General features: G+C 39.1%; 1 long non-coding RNA gene across 2 annotated transcripts in view; it reads left to right on the top strand.

Moving 5' to 3' along the window:
* LOC107572621 (uncharacterized) overlaps nucleotides 1-5490 on the top strand; it is a 5700-nt gene extending 210 nt beyond the window's left edge. Inside the window, exons 2-4 of one of the 2 annotated variants that reach the window (XR_001607376.1) lie at nucleotides 15-79; nucleotides 325-672; nucleotides 2490-2576. This is a non-coding gene — a long non-coding RNA (uncharacterized lncRNA). Of the gene's footprint in view, nucleotides 1-14; nucleotides 80-324; nucleotides 673-2489; nucleotides 2577-5347 lie in introns of those variants that run through there. The other variant, XR_001607375.1, reaches the window with a different exon arrangement.
* Nucleotides 5491-6347: the final 857 nt, after the last annotated feature.

Raw genomic sequence — 6347 nt, 5'->3', positions numbered from 1 at the left:
AACTCCTGTTGAAGGTGGAAAAAGCATGTGATGCTGATTGAATGTGACCGCTGAACTGTATCAAGAGAAATGCCATCAGGTGAGAAGCTTAGTCTATCTTATTTGCATTTTTTTTCTTCATGTTTTTTTTTTTTTTTCCTCTTCATCTGTGGTATATTCACTTTTTTTTTTTTTTTTTTTTTCCTCTTCATCTGTGGTATATTCACTTTTTTTTTTTTTTTTTTTTTCCTCTTCATCTGTGGTATATTCACTTTTTTTTTTTTTTTTTTTTTCCTCTTCATCTGTGGTATATTCACTTTTTTTTATTTTTTATTTTTGGTTAAGAATTTCCTCTGCTTCCTGGACTTGGTGTTTGTTTTATGTACAGACAAATTGTGACTTTAAGGAATTTTAGAAGAGCTATGACCATGGCAAACATTTATTTATTGTAATGTATATGACTATACAATGAGTGGTAAGACTTTTAAAGCTCAAATGCAGAGCTTAATGCTTGACTGTGTATGAACGTCTTGGGTTTCACATAATCTGCTCTGGTTTTTGCTCTTTCAAATCCTACACTTTCCTGGGCATTGTATAAGAAACTGTTTACTTCACTGTGGCATTTGGTGAGGTTAAACATTTTGGCATCTGTGATTTTTAGATCTGAATTTCTGAGGAGCCATGCACCAAAAGGTGAAATTGTTTTGTAGTGTGTAGGCAGTTCTAAATTGATTGTTGCTGTTAACTTGTTAAAGTGTCTTTCTGTTATTACAATTTTGTGGCTTATACCTGTTGTACATCAATGGCCCTTTGGGTTCACATGTCTTATGGTGCCTTTTTATTAAAAAACTTTTTTTTTTTTCTAAGCATGACTCTTACATCTTATTACTGATGTGACCATAGTTTTAGACCCTATACTGACATCTATTGATATTAAACCGTTTTGTCTGTGCTGCCACCACTATATCTGGAATGTATCAAGTGTTTGAGGTGATCTCGTTCTCCCTCCCTTTTAAGCTGAAAGGACATAGTATGTAAGGCTGCACAATTAATCAAATGCGATTTGTCATGCGCATTTTGATAGTAATGCCAGTTCTGAAATCAGCAGTAAATCATCACGTGCTTTCAGGTGGAGCAGAATTTACCTCACAGAGCAGTAGTTCACTGACAAGTTGCGCAAAAAAAAAAAAATCTCGGATTTTATTGCGCGATTCTGAAGTCGTTTGAGATAATGACCGCTGTTTGCATTGCTTCTCGGTGAACTACGGCTCTGTGAAGTAAATGCTGCTCCATCTGAAAGCATGTGAAAATACCACATTTAATAACATTTTTACTCAACTCATTTCATAATGTCAGTGGAGTGTTTGAAATGAATCCTGATGTGGCTTCTTACACCGAATGAGGCACGCAACGTATTTAAGCAGTGATAAAGGGACTGCATTATAAGCCAACTTTATTTTAATGAAAATAAGAACTCATATTAACCGTACATTGCCATAGTCGTGTGTTTAAGTCCCGTTGAATCAATGAAAGCCGTTGAATCTTCTGTTTATTCAGCAGCAGTGATGGGCATTTTCTGGGTTTCTTCTGCAAGGCGTGTTTGGCGTTTCAGCGCAAGAGTGCCCTCTTGCCTTCGGATGAGATTTACTGCTGATCACAGAACTGTGTTTCGCTGAAAGCTACGCATGACAATCGCAGCTTCTGTCGAATTGCCATCTCGATTCCATTTCGATTTATCGTGCCGCCCTAGTAGCATGGATGGTCAGTGGCACCTTGTGTATGCTTTTTCATATTTAAAGTTAAAGTGTCTCTAAAGCGACTTTTAACCCCACTCTTGTCTTTTATTTCCTGTTTATTGAAAAGTCTAAATGCTTCTGTAGACCAATTCTTTCTCTATCTATGCTGTCTTGGTACTCAACCACAGCCTTTCACACTGTTTTGGACTATATAGGGCAGCCAGCAACAAAGCTGTCATCCCTGCTTTTCATCTCTGCCAGTCAGTGACAATGCAACATTCAGACTTTGACCAATATTGTTTTCCAGGTAACACTGAAACTGTATTAGCCCTCTATGGACCTTTCTCCCATACTTCTCCCTCAGCTGGGCAGGTTAAGTATCATGCCATGACTTCCTAATCATGCCAAAATGCATTTCTTGATGCGGTTAACTCTTTTGACTTTGTGGCAGTTGGCAAGTTCTATGCAATTTAACCACCTACTGAGATATTGTAAGTATTGGTCGCTTCTCCATTTAAATTCTTCCTTGACTATATCGGTCCCTGCACCAACAGGTCATCTAATGAAACATCCTCCAGCCTCTTGCTCTCAAATGGTATGCTTGAGCCTTGGACCAAGGTAAAGTCTCTTTTGTCAACCAGTCTTGCTTTGGAAGGTGTGTTTTTTTTTTTTTTCCCCCCTCTCTCTGAAGATCGCCTTGAACCTGTAAGTTCAATGAGGGGGAATGTTGTTCTTGCCATGTGACTTCAATACATCCCTGTTTACCAAATGCAGAAGTATAACTGCACCCATAGACCAATTGTACAGCTGCTTGTTGGCTGTTAACGCTGACTTCACCTTTCCACTCAAAGTGTCACATTTGTTTTTAACTGAGACCTGGAGATGAGACCACTCCCTCTGTGCTCTGGCAGACTTCCACACTCCTCAACCACCTGAATTATCTAAAGCACAGCCATTGTGGACAGCGAGTATGTGTGCTACAAATGCAGGCATGTGAGACGATGGGAAGTCCATGTAGTTTTGGTGATTGAGGTCTTGAATTTCAGTTATTGTACGGGTGGTTCAGTTTGTTCTTGTTGCTATTTTCTTAAGGTGTGTTTTTTTTTTTTTTTTTTGTGTGGGTGTCTTTGGCTGTAACTTCAAAAGTGCAACAACTGAGATCAGCATGCTGCTATCCTATCTTGACAGCCCATTGACGACTTGAGTCCCTTTCCCTGGGTAGGTCTCTTTTTAGAACGCCAAGTCCTCCTAGTCTTGTTCGACCTCAGATGGTTCTGTACTACAGCAACTCAAGCCAGACAACCAACTGGACATCACTGCATGTAAAAATCACCGTTTTATTTTGTACATGGATTAAAACAAATGCATATTGGTTTTTACTTGCATTGAGTTTACAATCAAGTTAAATTTGTGCAAATTTATCGTACTATGCCTAAAGGGCCTCCAGGAGAGACCACAGACACCCAGATAAGTAATCATAGCCTTGTGGAGAACTTCTTCACGGAACCGTGATTTGAAACTCAACTTTGACTCCTGGTTTTCAGTGTGCATATTGGTTCAGTGGCACCTCTGCTCCTACAATACAAGTACTACTTTGTAAGGAGACTCGTAAAGAGGCAAACAGAAGGTAGTCAGCTGTTCGTGTATATTCACTGCCACTTAAGTGCAGATATCAGATGTATAGGGGTGCCCAAAACTTAGGACTACAGATATGTGTATAGAAGCAGCTGCAAATCTTTATCAATGTGCGCAAGGAAGAACTATAAAGATGGTTGGTCTGTTGCATTGATAACGGTTATTGTTTGGTTAGGTTTTAATTGAGAAAAATAGTCTTCAGTGTTTACGAAGTCTCTCACAAAACCAAGTCGATCACTACACCAGAGCAACTTGTCAGAAATGCAACTTGATGAGTTGCAGTTGGTAGCGATGATCCAAATGAACCATTCTGCCTTATTTTCAAGTAACACACCTAGCATTGTTTTAACAGATGCTGCATTGACCAGTCAGAGCATTCACCTTAAAGCGGTTGACCCAGCAACGAGACCAATATGCCAGGTGTTGGAAACCTTGCAAGGGACATGGGTTAGTCTTCAGTTCAAGAGGGACTCCTCACCTAGGCAGCTCCTGGAGAATGTTCATATGGCCTTGTCAGTACCTGATTATAACAATTAAAAACTCATTAACTAATTTAAAGAAACAAGAATATTGAGACTTCTGTATAAATGAGGTACAACTGCGAGTTGTAGCATTTAGCCATTTAAGGTCAAACAAAGCTAGAAGGGCTTAGAACTCTTGCATGAGTCAGATCAACATGGACCGCGAAGCCAACGAGCGGGCATCAATCCTTAAAGAAGAATAACATTACATCCAGCTCCATGTTGTCCAGCTTACCTAGAAAGCAAACACCACAAACTTAAGTATTCATAATTGCAAGAGATTCAAGATTGTTGTACAGAAGATAAAATTTGGAAAAATTAGCACCAACAACACCTGCTCTCCAACACTTCCCTCCAAACTGATAGAGGGTGGAGTCACTTTGTCCTTTGGTCACATTTAGGTCCCAGTCAAAGCCCAAGATGAGCAGAGTATAGCTACAGACTGCTGAAAAGAGTTTTATTACCAACATTGTTCAAATGTCTTGTGTTCAGAAGAAACTCATCGGGAAGTTGTCAAACTTGGAGTAAGTGAAAAGTCATTTTTGGGTGAACCACCACTTTAACTCTCCACAGGACACCTCTGCGCTAAATTCAAACACACACAAGGAATTAGTGCAAAACCCAAATATAACTTAGACTTCTCTAAATATTCAAAAGACTAACAAATTGCAAAACCACAAAGTGTCAGACAACAGCACTGCAGACATGTAAAGAGAGCCTTTGTAAACACTGAAGCCCATTTCTTTCAATTAAAACCATAACCAAACAATTACAGTTATCAGTGCAACACAGATTAACCATCTTTATAGTTCTTCAGTAATATACATATATATATGTAATATATATAGTCCTATGTATGCACGCAGCTGCAAGTCTTTTTATCAATGTGCACAAGGAAGAACTATAAAGATGGTTAATCTGTGTTGCACTGATAACTGTAATTGTTTGGTTATGGTTTTAATTGAAAGAAATGGGCTTCAGTGTTTACAAAGGCTCTCTTTACATGTCTGCAGTGCTGTTGTCTGACACTTTGTGGTTTTGCAATTTGTTAGTCTTTTGAATATTTAGAGAAGTCTAAGTTCTATTTGGGTTTTGCACTAATTCCTTGTGTGTTTGAATTTAGCGCAGAGGTGTCCTGTGGAGAGTTAAAGTGATGGTTCACCCAAAAATGACTTTTCACTTACTCCGACAAGTTTGACAACTTCCCAATGAGTTTCTTCTGAACACAAGACATTTGAACAATGTTGGTAATAAAACTCTTTTCAGCAGTCTGTAGCTATACTCTGCTCATCTTGGGCTTTGACTGGGACCTAAATGTGACCAAAGGACAAAGTGACTCCACCCTCTATCAGTTTGGAGGGAAGTGTTGGAGAGCAGGTGTTGTTGGTGCTAATTTTTCCAAATTTTATCTTCTGTACAACAATCTTGAATCTCTTGCAATTATGAATACTTAAGTTTGTGGTGTTTGCTTTCTAGGTAAGCTGGACAACATGGAGCTGGATGTAATGTTATTCTTCTTTAAGGATTGATGCCCGCTCGTTGGCTTCGCGGTCCATGTTGATCTGACTCATGCAAGAGTTCTAAGCCCTTCTAGCCTTGTTTGACCTTAAATGGCTAAATGCTACAACTCTGTTGTACCTCATTTATACAGAAGCCTCCATATTGTTTCTTTAAATTAGTTAATGAGTTTAATTGTTACAATTGGGTACTGACAAGGCCATAGGAACATTCTCCAGGAGCTGCCTAGGTGAGGAGTCCCTCTTGAACTGAAGACTAACCCATGTCCCTTGCAATGTTTCCAACACCTGGCATATTGGTCTCGTTGCTGGGTCAACAGCTTTAAGGTGAATGCTCTCACTGGTCAATGCAGCATCTGTTAAAACAATGCTAGGTGTGTTACTTGAAAATAAGGCAGAATGGTTCATTTGGATCATCGCTACCAACTGCAACTCATCAAGTTGCATTTCTGACAAGTTGCTCTGGTGTAGTGATCGACTTGGTTTTGTAGTTGAATTGTACTTATTCGTGATTTTATTGTATTATGCATCACGGTTTCCCTTATTGTAAAAATTTTCTTTTTTTTTTTTTTTTTTTTTTTCCTTTTCCAAGAAGCCCTGAAGGAAATAAAAGCACTTTAATCCAAGCCCAGCTGTATCTGGTTGACATCTGAAGGGAAGAAATTACAACTTGCACTCAACATGAGCTTTGTTTGACTCTTTCAAAATGCCAGTTTTAGATTTGTTAATTTTAACTGCTGTCATAGCCCTGAAGCTGAAACCACTCTCTGCTCACCTTTGACTTGACAGAACTGAATTTGACTATAGGCCATGCTGACACATCTGCAATTTGTCCCAGAGCCCACATCGTAAACCGAAAGGGCAATGCAAATAACTCCTTTTGAATCTTCATGTGCCATATTGTCTGCAGGTCATCTTAGAGGAGCTAAATGTGCTCTTATCCTGTACCTTGATGGCAG

Source organism: Sinocyclocheilus grahami, unplaced genomic scaffold, assembly GCF_001515645.1.
Source record: "Sinocyclocheilus grahami isolate Dianchi unplaced genomic scaffold, SAMN03320097.WGS_v1.1 scaffold1782.1, whole genome shotgun sequence".
Classification (NCBI taxonomy): domain Eukaryota; kingdom Metazoa; phylum Chordata; class Actinopteri; order Cypriniformes; family Cyprinidae; genus Sinocyclocheilus; species Sinocyclocheilus grahami.
Note: the sequence above shows the minus strand (reverse complement) of the source record. Positions and strands in the feature narration are given on the sequence as shown.